The sequence below is a fragment of the Euprymna scolopes genome, chromosome 26, assembly GCF_053919585.1.
Source record: "Euprymna scolopes isolate OS-2025 chromosome 26, ASM5391958v1, whole genome shotgun sequence".
NCBI classification, from domain to species: domain Eukaryota; kingdom Metazoa; phylum Mollusca; class Cephalopoda; order Sepiida; family Sepiolidae; genus Euprymna; species Euprymna scolopes.
The window spans coordinates 13224021-13236823 of NC_136507.1; the positions used below are offsets into that span (position 1 = coordinate 13224021).

Here is a 12803-nt window from a genome sequence, read left to right on the forward strand (position 1 = left end):
CATTTTTCTGTAATTTTGTTTTTTTTAAATAAGTAAAATTTTAAATAAGCACCATGGATTTGTATTTGCATTTTTAAAAGTTTATTTATTAATAGGTACCCTATCTTTCATCAATTCAGCTCTGACCTCGTTGAATGAAATTTGATGTATTAAAAGTTAACTCTGAAACGTCTAGATTATTTTTGCAACGTTAACTTTCATTAATATTATTGGTTTATTAATTAACTATTATTTGTTGTTATTTATTAAATAAATGTATTTTGATTGTTTGGTTGATTAAATATAAGACATAAATGAATTAAAACAATATAAGCTTTTTATTAGAAATTTATGGAAGGACAAAACGATATTTTTTTCTTAAAAATAAATTTTATTTACACTAAATATATGGACTAGTGTTTAACCTTAATAGGTCTTTATCAAGCAACATTTTTTTTTCTATTATTACTTTTTTCATTGCAGATAAAAAATCTCTCATGACGTGAGAAGTTCGGATGATATTGATTTGGGATGGTCTGAAAATCTTTCAAGTGTCACACATGACTACATCATAAGTTAATGAGTAATATATTGGCACATTTTTTTTAGATATTGTCTCACATTGGAATATTATTAGAAACTTATGAAAAGCCAAAACGATATATTTGTTTTTCTGTAAAATAAAGTTTATTTTCTTTAAGGATATGAACTAGCTTTCAACTTTGATAGGTCTTTATCAAGTAATATGTTTTTTTTTTTATTTATTCTTAATTTTTTTGTCAGAAAATGTTGCTAAATGCTAAACCGGTTGGATTATTCCACCATTCCAGAAACTATTTCACTCCTGACATAATCCTCTGTCTGTATAGGAGTCAAATTTTTATCTATCTATCTACTACTATATAAAAGAAACTATGTGTGTGTGTGAACTCAAAAACGGCTAGATCAATTTTTATAAAATTTCACACAAAGAATGTGCCTGCCAGTGTTCTTAGATAGGTTTTGTATTAGAATGTCTTTGATAAGTATTGATAATCAAAATAATCCAATGAACGAAGGGACAGGCGATTTTAACCAAAGTTAACACCTTACACAGTTTAACATCACAAGTGCATTTGAGAAGTTTTATTATCACACAAGGCGAAAGGCTCTACATATAAAATCAACAGTAGGTTGTTTGATAAGACAGGGGCTCATTCGAAATGAATGTTTCTGTTTAAAGCACAATTGCACTATGATATTTGACTTTTTCATTTCAAACTTGAATTCAAGCCACTATCACAGCACAAGCAGTAAGGCCAGGCATATAAAATCAACAGTAGGTTCTTTGATATGACAGGGGAGTGTTCAAAATGAATGTTTCTGTTTAGTGCACAATTCAACCATAATATTTGACTTTTGCAATTTAAACTTTAATTCCATCTATATATATATAAAAGCAAAAATGTGTGTATATATGTATGTATGTTCGCATTTTGTGTATGTCTGCAAAAGGCTTTTTTCCAGCAGGTTCTTGAGGGCGTCGCTCATTTTTTAAACTTTTTATATGCTGTCTAAATGATAATATCTACAAGTTAACAACGGGAGTCACCTATTTATTTAACTTTGAAACGTTAAATATTCAACATTTTCAGATCGCCGTGTGTTGCTTTCGTTTTTCATTATAAAAAAGCGAAACTCGATTCGAATCTATGGCCCATGGCCAGTGGTCTCCAGAAAGTGATGTAACGTTTGGTCAATGTTGGCTTATCATCGTCATATCAGACGGTTGCTTTCATTTCGAGGCGAGACACTCCCCTAATAAATGGGGAGCTGGTTTTCCCCAAAGTTAGGTAAAAACAAACAAACCGGGTTATTGACCTCATTAAAAACCGTCCCGCAGAAAATGTTAACTGCTGAATAGCTATTGCTTACGTCGTCGTAACGCTCACACAAAATGTTAACTCTATGACTTCCACTTGACATCATTAAGTGTCGGCATCTGTCAATTCTCTTCTTACTTAAATAAATTCAAATGTCTTTCAGTAATTCATTCTTGCTGGCCGAGTGGTTAACGTGTCATGTTTTTTTCACATTTTATTTTCTAACATCGCCTCAGGGCTTCGGGTTCGATCCTCCCTACTTACCAAAACTTTATATTTAACGCCCCCCACCCACCGTGTTTCTTTTTTATTTAAGAGCACACACACCTCGAAACACCTGGGCACCCCCGCTAGTCTAACATATAAAAATGAAAATGTGTGTTAAAATGTGTGTGCGTGTGTGTCTCCCAAAAACTTTTGACAGATGCATCAAACAATGACAAAATCGGCATCGTTAGAAAGATCGATCTCTCAGATGACAAATATCGAAAAATTGACCAAAACGATTAATTCTTTGACTATTAACTGGGCATTTTTTTTTGGAAGGCAGGATCAGTTTTTGCATCAACATGTTTGCAGTCATTCACGCCTCGCAATCTCAACATACATATAAAATGTTATTTCAAAGGCCCTGTGACATCACAAGTTGCATGGGTGAGACAGCTAATGCATTTGCTTTTTTTCACCTCTTTTTCCTCTTTCGTGTTACAGGTTTGAGCCTGGCTACTGCGGCTGATTTTTTTTTTTTTTGCGCTCACACGGGCACTTTCTGCTACTTTGATTGAAAAAATTTTTTTTTTTTAGTGTTGGGTTGCTCAATAGCCTTACTATACTACCTCGCCACACCCAGGCAACACCGGGTACCTATTCTAGTCTAATATATAAAAGGCAAAGTGTGTGTCTGTGTGTGTTTGTATGTCTGCCAAAAATGATTGGCACACACAACGAACACTGACAAAATTGAAATTGAGAGAAAGCTCGATCTCTCAGATGAAAAATATGTCCAAAACGATTGTGTTGATCAACTGAACCGTTTTTTTGCAACGAGGGGTCAGTTTTTGAGTCAGCATTTTTGCAAGTCATTCATGCCTAGCAATCTCAACGTACGTTTAAAAGACGTTATTTTGAAGGCCCATGACGTCACAAGTGTGCCGTGGGCGAGACAGCTAACGTGTTTGCTTTTTTCACCTCCATTTCCTCTTTTGAGTTACAGGTTTCGGCCTGGCTACTGTGCCTAATTATTTTTTTATTTTTTTTTTTTTTACTCGCTGCTATTTTGATTAAAGAAAAGTTGTTTTTTTTTAGGGCCGGGAGTTGGTTTCTCAATAGCCTTACTATACCACCTTTCTACACCCAGGCAACGCCAGGTATCCATGCTAGTCTATTATATAAAAAGAGAAAATGTGAGTTAATTTGTATGTGTATATGTATCAGTGTGTGTTTGTATGTCTGCCAAAAACTTTTGACACATGCATCAGACCGTGACAAAATCGGTATTATTAGAAAGATCAATCTCTCGATTGAAAAATATCTAAAAATTGGCCCAAAAGATTAATTTTGTACTGGTCAACTGGTCCATTTTTTGTGTCAACATTTTTTGCAAGTCATACGCCTACTGATCTTAACGTACGTTTATAAAACCTTATTTCAAAGGACCATGACATCATAAGTCGCCATGGCAGAGACGGCTAACGTGTTTGCTTTTTTCACCTCCTTTTCCTCTTTCGTATTACAGGTTCGATCCTGCCTACTATGGCTAATTTTTTTTATTTGCACTTGCATCGGCACTCACTGTTATTTTGATTGAAACAATTTTTTTAGGGGGTTGGTTGCTCAATAGCCTTATCTCCCTCCACTGCTACCCATGCTAGTCTATTATATAGAAGGGAAAATGTGTGTTAATTTGTGTCTGTGTGTGTTTGTATGCCTGCCAAAATCTTTTGATAGACACATCGGACCATGACAAAATTGATATCATTAGAAAGATCAATCTCTCGGAAAAAAATATCTAAAAATTGGCCAAAAAGATTAATTCTGTGCTGGTCAACTGGGCCATTTTTTGCAAGGAGGTGGTGGGGTCACTTTTTGTATCGACATTTTTGCAAATCATACGCCTAGCAATCTCGATGTATATTTAAAAAACGTTATTTCGACCCGTCGTGACGTCATACGTTGTCGTGACCGTGATAGCTAGTGTTAGCTTTTTTCACATTTTTCTCTTTCACATTACAGGTTCGAGCCTGCCTACTGCAACTATTTTTTTTTTTTTCTTTGCGGTCGCATGGGCACTCACTGCTATTTTTGTTTTGATTCATTTATTTTTTTTCTTTAGGGCTAGGGGTTGCTAAATATCTTTAGTATACCACCTCTTTCCACTAAGACAATGCCGGGTAGCCATGCTAATTATATATAAAAATAATTTTATAAAACTAACAGTAAGTTCTCTACAGTGCAATGTGGACTACAATGTATTGTGGACTAAGTCACTGTGGGGAGGAATGTAGATATTCCTCCTAGTGCATCACGATGGGTCGTCAACTAGAGCAAGCAATCAATCAATTTGATTGAATAATGGGCGATTTCACCAATTTCAATGACAATAAAAATATGGGGGTGAAACACTCACTGATCATCATTCAATTCTGGGTAAAGTCGGGTCTCCCTACTAGTACTTCCTAAGATTAAGTACCATTGTCACATCTGGCAAGATGTTGCTCAGAGCATTTTTTTCCTGACTCGATAAGATCAGACAAACCTATATAATACAATCATTTTGTATAGAAATATTTTGTTTCTATTTATGTGCCTTTCCACAAATACAATGTCATATGAATAGGGGAAATCCAGCTATCCAAAATGAGGCACTTTGAAGAGGAACAAAAATTAAAATGGCCTCAGTCTAGAAAGATTTCTCCTTTACTGATCAGAGAACGAAAATTAAGTGTGTATCAGAACAGGTACTACACTTTTCTCCATGCCAAATGATCAAGGAAGGTTTGTTTTGAAACTAATAATTCCATATACAAGTACATTTTTTATAAGATAAATAGATAATATGATCACAGTAATAGGTAGATATACAGGTAGGCATAAATAGATAGATAGATAGATAGATACTAGTGAGTCAAAAATACTCAATTCTTTTATTTCTAATTAGCAGAGATACCCCACGTTTCCCGGGTATGGAGAGGTGGTGTAGTAAGGAACCCTGAAACAATAGTAGGCAGTCCAGGTGGAGAGAGGTGTTTAAAAAAATAAAAGTGGTAGTAGGCAGGCAGGTTCGAAACTGTAACGTGAAGAAGGAAAAGAAGGGAATAAAAAAAAACTTAACATCTTAACTCATGCGTTGCGAGCATTGGAATTAAGGGAAGCCAATCAAAAGGAGACGATGACTTGCGAAAATGTCAAACGGCCCAGTTGAGGGTGAAGGAATTAATATTTTTGGCCAATTTTTTTTATATTTGTCGTCCAAGAGAACGAGCTTTAAAACAATACCGATTTTGTCACGTTCCAACGCATTTGTCGGGAGTTTTTGCAAGACGTACACGCACATATACACACAAACATACACACATTTTGCCTTTTATATATTAGAGGAAGATGAAAACCATCATTTTCTCCATTAAGATTAATATTATCAGAAATAGTATCTCAATAAAAGCACTGATCCCTATCACATACTGGTTGGTGTTAGAAAAGGCATATAGTCTAGAAAGATCTTGCCTCAACTAAGGAAATGACTTCTAAAAAAAAATCTGTTACATTTCTGATTATCTAGTTTAAATAATGAGCTGGCCTAAAATAAGTTAGTTTGGCAGTCAATTTCTAAAAGTTCTCCAACACTCGCCAGCATGTAGAGCAGACGTTAAACCAAATATGATGTTGACAGAGAGGAACATACTGAGAGAGACAGAAAATCTATTGTTAGTAATAATCCTTTAATATAATATCTATCACAAGATGTAGAAAAACAAAAGATTCAACCTTAGATCTAAATTAGGATCTTATAACAGCAACGTCTTATCCACACTGCTATAAACTTGGCATCTGAAAATCAACCAAGAGAAGAAATTAAATGTGCTTGATTCCAACTGCATTAGAAAGATTTTAGGGATCAAATAGAGTGATCGAACTACCAACCAAAAAATCACAAACCACGCTAATCAACAGATAGAATCATCAATAATCTGCAAATGATGTTTAGGATAACTCAGACATACTCTAAGATTTGCTCCAGAGAGAATTGCCAACCAAGTGCTCCAATGATGATAAAAAAGGAAGATCAAAAAAGGAACTGGAAGCAGGCAATCAAGAGAGATTTGATTGAAATAGCAAGAAGCTGAAAGGATCTTATGGATCAGGTTTCAGATTAAAAATGATGGTTTTGACTGTCTCATGCATTACAGGATGCGGGAGTTCCTCAGTCTAAGTAAGTAGGTGAACATAAACGTTCATGTTAAATTGGTTTTCCTGATATTATAAGCAACACCTCTTGTGTTGATAAAAGTGTGTGTGTGTGTGTGAGAGAGAGAGAGAGAGAGAGAGAGAGAGAGAGAGAGAGAGAGAGAGAGAGAGAGAGCATCTTTCTGTCCATTTCTCTGATTACTACTGAACATGATATAACAGGTAACAATGAAGAGCACCATAAGTGAGGAATGATGAGGAGGAAGGAGGTGGAGGAAGGATAATATATTAAACATAAAGCCTGTGAGTTCAATTCTTAAACAGGACAGTGCAGTTTTTAGTTCATTTCAATTACCCTCAAAAAATAAATTTCATTAAACAACATCCAAGAAAAAACAACGTAAAGAGTTAATTTTTGAAATGTAATTTAATTATAAGAAGAGAATATTGCCTAATCCGTTCAGTGCTGGATTGATTTGTTCCAAAAAATTTTCTTGGTCAATTTTGATGGAATGGGTACTCTAGTAGGTTTTATACCATCTAAGCAGGGTTGCTCAGCATTGTCTGGGAATATGGATAATAAAATATAAGAGTTTTAAAAAAAGTATTCATTCTCTCTCTCTCTCTCTCTCTCTCTCTCTCTCTCTCTCTCTCTCTCTCTCTCTCTCTCTCTCTCTCTCTCTCTCAACAGCTATGGACCAATATTTTCTCTCTTCTTTTTTCTCACTCCATCCTCCATTTATCATTTTACCTCTCAATCCTCTCTTCTCTCTCTCTCTCTCTCCCTTTCTAAGCTCTCCCTCTCTCTTTCTTTCTCTCTCTCTCTGATAACTGGTTCTATATAAAAAAAAATTTTTAATAAAGCTAACTGTTTGACCTATTCTCAGTGTTGTTTCTGAAACAATTAACCATAAGAATAAAAAAAAAGTTTCTTTAAACATTTCCTTTACCTCTGCGCATGAATCTCATTTTTTTTGGTAACTCTAATAGAATGAATATTATATCTTTTTCACTATAACCGGGCCAGGGTAAAACTAAATTCAAATATTTAAATTTTATAAGCATATCGTGTGTAGTTTTAGCCTAACACACACACACACAGTACAACTTTCTTCTATAAATGGGCCTGTAGAAATTCTGTGGTTAATTAATACAACAGACATCTGCATTGTTGATTTTGCTATTTTGATGACATCAACTGACGCCAAGTCACCATTCTTATCTTGTTACACAGCAGTGCATGGCTAACTGTCCTGCCGTCAGAAACCTAGTCGATGACATTCGCCTCAGGTTCATTGCCACCTTGTACACAGGTTTGATAGTGTGCAATGTCTATAGATGCTGTTGTGGTCAGTTGGTTATATAGCAAGAACGCTGAGATTAACACAGTGCTCTCAACAATATTGTCTGATGAGATCTAGACATCGATGCCTTCCTATCAATCCTTGGCTCAGTTGATCTTGTCAGGAGGTATGGCAAATCGTAGTAATGTGGGAAGAACTTTCATATTCCAACCGAGACAAATGGAGTGACTGGTTGCACCACACAGAAGATCCCCAACCGCCAGAGTTGACTTGCCATCGTAAGTTGACTTGCCATTATTCAAGGAACCACTTCAAACCTACTCTAGATCTATCAAACCAGCAGAACATCCAATTAAATTTCCTGATGTTCCAGGTATACCCATAAAGGCCTTTTAAATTTATCAGTTGAAATAGATTTTGAAATTCAGTGATTGCAAAAGTTAGGAATGGATGAAATAAGTCCAGGGAACCTATGCCATTACTAATCAGCAGAGCGTTATCACTGTTAAGCAAAGGAATAATCTATCAGTCATGTGTTCATAGTATTATAATGCATGGAAGTGAAATCTGGTCAGTGAAGGTTGGAGACATTTATTTATCTTAAAGATATGGGCTAGCTTTTGACCTTAATAGGTCCTTATCAAGTAACTCTCTCATTTTTTTTCCTCCCGTAATTACTCTTTTTGTCGGAGATAAAAAAAAAACTCTCATGACGTGAGTAGATGTCCGAAGACTGTTGATTTAGGATGGTCTGAAAATCTTTTTTAAGTCACACATGTCTATATGAGAGGTTAATGAGTAATATATTGGCATAATTTTTTTTTAATTTCGTTTCACACATTAATATTATTTGAAATTTATGGAAAGCCAAAATGATACATTTGTTTTTCACTAAAATAAATTTTATTTATCTAACAGATATGGGCTAGCTTTAATTTTAACAAGTCTTTACCAAGCGACTTTTTGTCTTTCTTTTATTTTTAGTCTTACTTTTATCATTGGAAAATGTTTCTAAATGCTAAAATAGTTGGATCATTCCACTGCTCCAGAAAATATTTCACTCCTGGTGCAATCCCTTATCTGTATAAGAATCAACAAGGTCGATAGCCATTAGTTGCGTGCTCTCGTGTAATGAATGAATGCGTGAATGTAGGATTGACATGAAATTCTTAAAGATAAACTAAAATGACCAAAAACTGGGCTGAAATGACTTAAATAAATAAAAAGTAAATGACTTAGAATGACTTAAATGAACTTAAGGATGAATTGAATGACCTTAAGAATGACTTGAATGCTTAAAAAATAACTGGAATCCTTCAAAAACAACTTGAATGATCTGGAGAATGACTTGAATGGCTTTGAGACTGACTGGTTGAAAAGTGGGTGATCATTTTACATTAAATTAATACAGAAAAGTGATCCCCCATTTATATCACAATAAATACAGCATGTAGTGAGAACAAATACTACACTTTGATCTTGGCCAAAAGGCCAAGAAAAGGGTATTTATTTGCTCCCCCACCGAGCAAATTAGGCACAAGGCCGATTTTTAGTAGGGAGTAGGGGAGCTGGATAGTGACAATTGCTATGAAGGGTTGCCCCTACATTGACCAAGGTCTTATATGTGGGGTTGCCCCCACATATGGTCTTTGCTTGCAGTATCTGCCGGAACAGATACTACACTTTAGATATTAAATCTTTTATTCAGGAAAAAAATGAACATGAACAAAAAATTTAGGCACAAGGCCAACTTAATAGAGGGGAAAATGGGGGTCGTTGGCCATCTTTGTCACTCTAGAACGAAACAAAAGTTTCTCTTAGCTAGAATCTTCTTTCACCATAATACTGCATTACTTAGCACCCAATTTTTAAAACATTTTTTATTAGCGTGTAAAAACAAAAAAGATAACAATAAAGATAATACAATAATTCATTTGTGTCGAGGGCGGAAAAAAAAATCCAGTAGTGATTAGTAGGGCCCTCCCAACCTCGTCTAGTTGATAAACTGCCCGTTCCACTTTGGTTTGTAAAGGAACCTGAGCTCCTGCGAGCCAGTCTCTAAGTGGGGATGCTCTCTAGATGGGACAAAATGGAGAAAAGAAAATTTTGGGTTGTGGGGGATGGGGAGTTAGTGATTGATTTCTTTCTCTCCAAGATGGGTGAAATTTAGAGAGAGGGGTGAAAAGAAAAAATGACAATTAGGTGGGGGTATACTTTGATCTTGGCCTTTTGGTCAAGAAAAGCTTAAAAGGCTAAGAACAGCATCTATTAACAACAGTCCTTTGATCTTAACCAAAAAGGCCAAGCACAAAAGTGTTACGGACAGACCGACAGACCGACCGACCGACCCACCCACCGACTGACTTATAGAGTCGCTTGCACGCGACTAAAAATTAGAAATTAGAAATTGAAAAGTAATGTTTATCAAAAAATCTCTCATAATTTTATACCATTTAGATTTGAGCAATTTTTTTTATTTCACTAGTTTCTAAGCATTTTGCTAATAAAGTTAACCAAATTTCTTTTACCACTAACATTAAATCTAAAATAGGTAATAAAGGCAATATTAAATTTGAAATAGTTAATGAAGGTAATATTAAGCCTGAAATAGGCAAAGTAATAAAACTACATAAATAATCATCTAAAAAGGTAGAATACCCTGCCACCCCCACAAAAAAATTGGATTTTATTATCTATAATATAAATCTCACCTGTCTGTTTAATGTATGTTTGCATGTCTCGTAAAAACTTTCAACAGAGGCGACGGATCCTGACAAAATTAGTATCATTTTGAAACACAACGTCTCAAACAACAAATATCGAAAGATTGGCCAAAACATTAATTTCTTCACCCTAAACTCGGCAATTTTGCACAAGGAGGGATCGATTTTTTTCGCTGAAATTTTAGCAAGTCATCGTCACCGTTGAATTGACTTTGGTTAATTTCAACACTTTTGACTTCCGGTCGCGTCGTGGACACATCGGCCAAGACGTTAGATTTTCTTTCACTTTCTTTTCCGCCTTCGCGGCACGGGTTTGAGCCTGCTTACCTACTACCACTTTTTTTTTACACCGCTTTTCACCCTGGCTGCGTACTGTTGTTTTGATTCCCTTCCCATGCCACGATCATTTTTTTTTTAACATCTCTCTCCACATTTACATGTTCGAGCCTGCCTGCTTGCCACGTTTTTTGGGTTTTGTTTTTGCTCAACACACATCTCCAAACACCCAGGCAATGCCGGGAGCTCAGGCTAGTTTGTAATAAAGAACACATTCAAATTATCAAAAAAAAAACTTTATGATTTTTTATTTACTATTAATCGAATGTTTCTGTACTAGGCAATATCAGATAAATACAGTTAGCTATAGGTAGATGACTTTAGAAATTATGCATATCAATACATAAATCGCATTTCTTTTTATCAATTATTGTTTTGTTTGATTGCTTTGTTTAGTCGTTTTGTTTAATGGCATATCAACACTTTTCGGGTTATTTAATAACGAATCCAGTAATTTTGAAAAGAAAGTTTTGATTTTTCAAGTTTTTTTATCTTCAAATATTTATTTATGGTGTTTGGTTTTAGTTTTTTGTAGAAATAAAATGTTATTTTTGTTTTTGACTTTACAGAACATGATTGAGTTTTGCAAAGTAAAAGGAAAAAAAGCAAAAACATCAATGTTTAGTACATTTTAGGTCAGGAAGCCAGTATATTCAGACGACCTGATTTAATAGGACCAGATGCCCTAACAGATATTACCATTCTGAGCTAAGGTGGACCTGGGAGCAATGGTAACTAAGGAGCAACTCCACACCCCACACAACACCCAAATGGGACTTCACCATTGGATGTCTTTTAAGGACATACTGATTTTGATGTTTAAAAGTAGCAAAATGTATGAACTATTTAAATAATGTTACCTTTTTATTGCTTTTTCATGCTGTTAAGATAAAAGATGTTGCTTCAAAAGGCTTTGAAATCTGTATCAGGTTAAACACTAGTCGAATCTTGCACTGGTGTACGTGACCATAATTGAAATAAAACTGGGAACTTTGCAGAAATTGTTTGACAGGAAGTTTTCTCTTCTTTAGAATGACTTCTGCAGAAATTGGACATGCATTGATTCTAGTTATCTGTCCTCTTCTTCTGTCCGCATGAGTCGAGCTTGTAGGGGTTGGGGGTGACATGATTTATGACAATGGCCTGAGTAGTTTGACAGATGCATCCGAAATGGAAATTTGCAGGAAAGATGTAGTATTAAATTTTCTTATGTTGAGTGGCAAAGAAAGTACACACACATTAGTTCAAAGTGAGAAGCATTTGCAGAAATGTAACAATGAAAATCATTATATACACGCATATATATACATACATACATACATATATATATATATATATATATATATATATATATATGAAGCCAGACATGACTTCTGTTGCCGGGGTTTGAGTCTCTCAACTGGCATTAATCGTGACAGCCTGAACTGATGATTCCCGAAAGGATGAAACACTAGTGTTTATAGGTATTTAATAATTATTATATTAAATAATAATGTCAGCCCCTTTAAGAAACTTGTTTCTTATCGTTAAGCAATTTCAGTTGTAATAAAGTCGGTCAACTTAGTTAATACGCGCAGATCGTCACATAATGATAAGATCACTCTGACTGACGTTAAAAGCATTTAATAAGAATAAATGTTTAATTTCAACTTGTATATTTCGCGGTTCACGGTAGCCTAGTAGTTCGGGTCCTTTCTAAGTAAGCCAGACATGCCTTCTGTTGCCAGGGTTCTAGTCTTTCTACTGGTGTTAATCATGACACCCTGCACTGATGATTCCCGAAAGGATGAAACAATAGTATCTGTAGGTATTTAATAATTATTATAGTAAATAATAATAATATATATACTAGCAGGGGTACCTGGTGTTGCCCGTTTTTTTTTGGAGGTGTGTTTGTAAGGGGGGGGGGGTAAAGCATTGCTACAAATATAATTTGCTGATTTCTTTATGTCCTCTGATGAGAATAATAATAAGAATAGCATTCTTTGAAACTTCATATCGAAATTGAATGGTAAATCCTGAAGTGAGAGTATTTGGTAGCAGGGAGATAAAAGGATCCAATGCGTATCGTAAATCTTCCAAGGCCAATAATATTTTCTAAGATCGATAATCACTGGATTTACATACCAGTAGATATATTGCACTACATTATTCTGAAGTATATATATATATATATATATATATATATATATATA

The 12803-nt window shown here is 34.9% G+C and overlaps 1 protein-coding gene and 1 pseudogene across 2 annotated transcripts in view; both read right to left on the minus strand.

The window, feature by feature from the left end:
* The window catches only part of LOC145247920 (uncharacterized), a 111157-nt gene that overhangs the window by 47254 nt on the left and 51100 nt on the right, over positions 1 to 12803 (minus strand). The gene's annotated exons all lie outside the window — the stretch shown is intronic.
* On the minus strand, positions 8928 to 9053 carry LOC145248479 (U2 spliceosomal RNA; annotated as a pseudogene).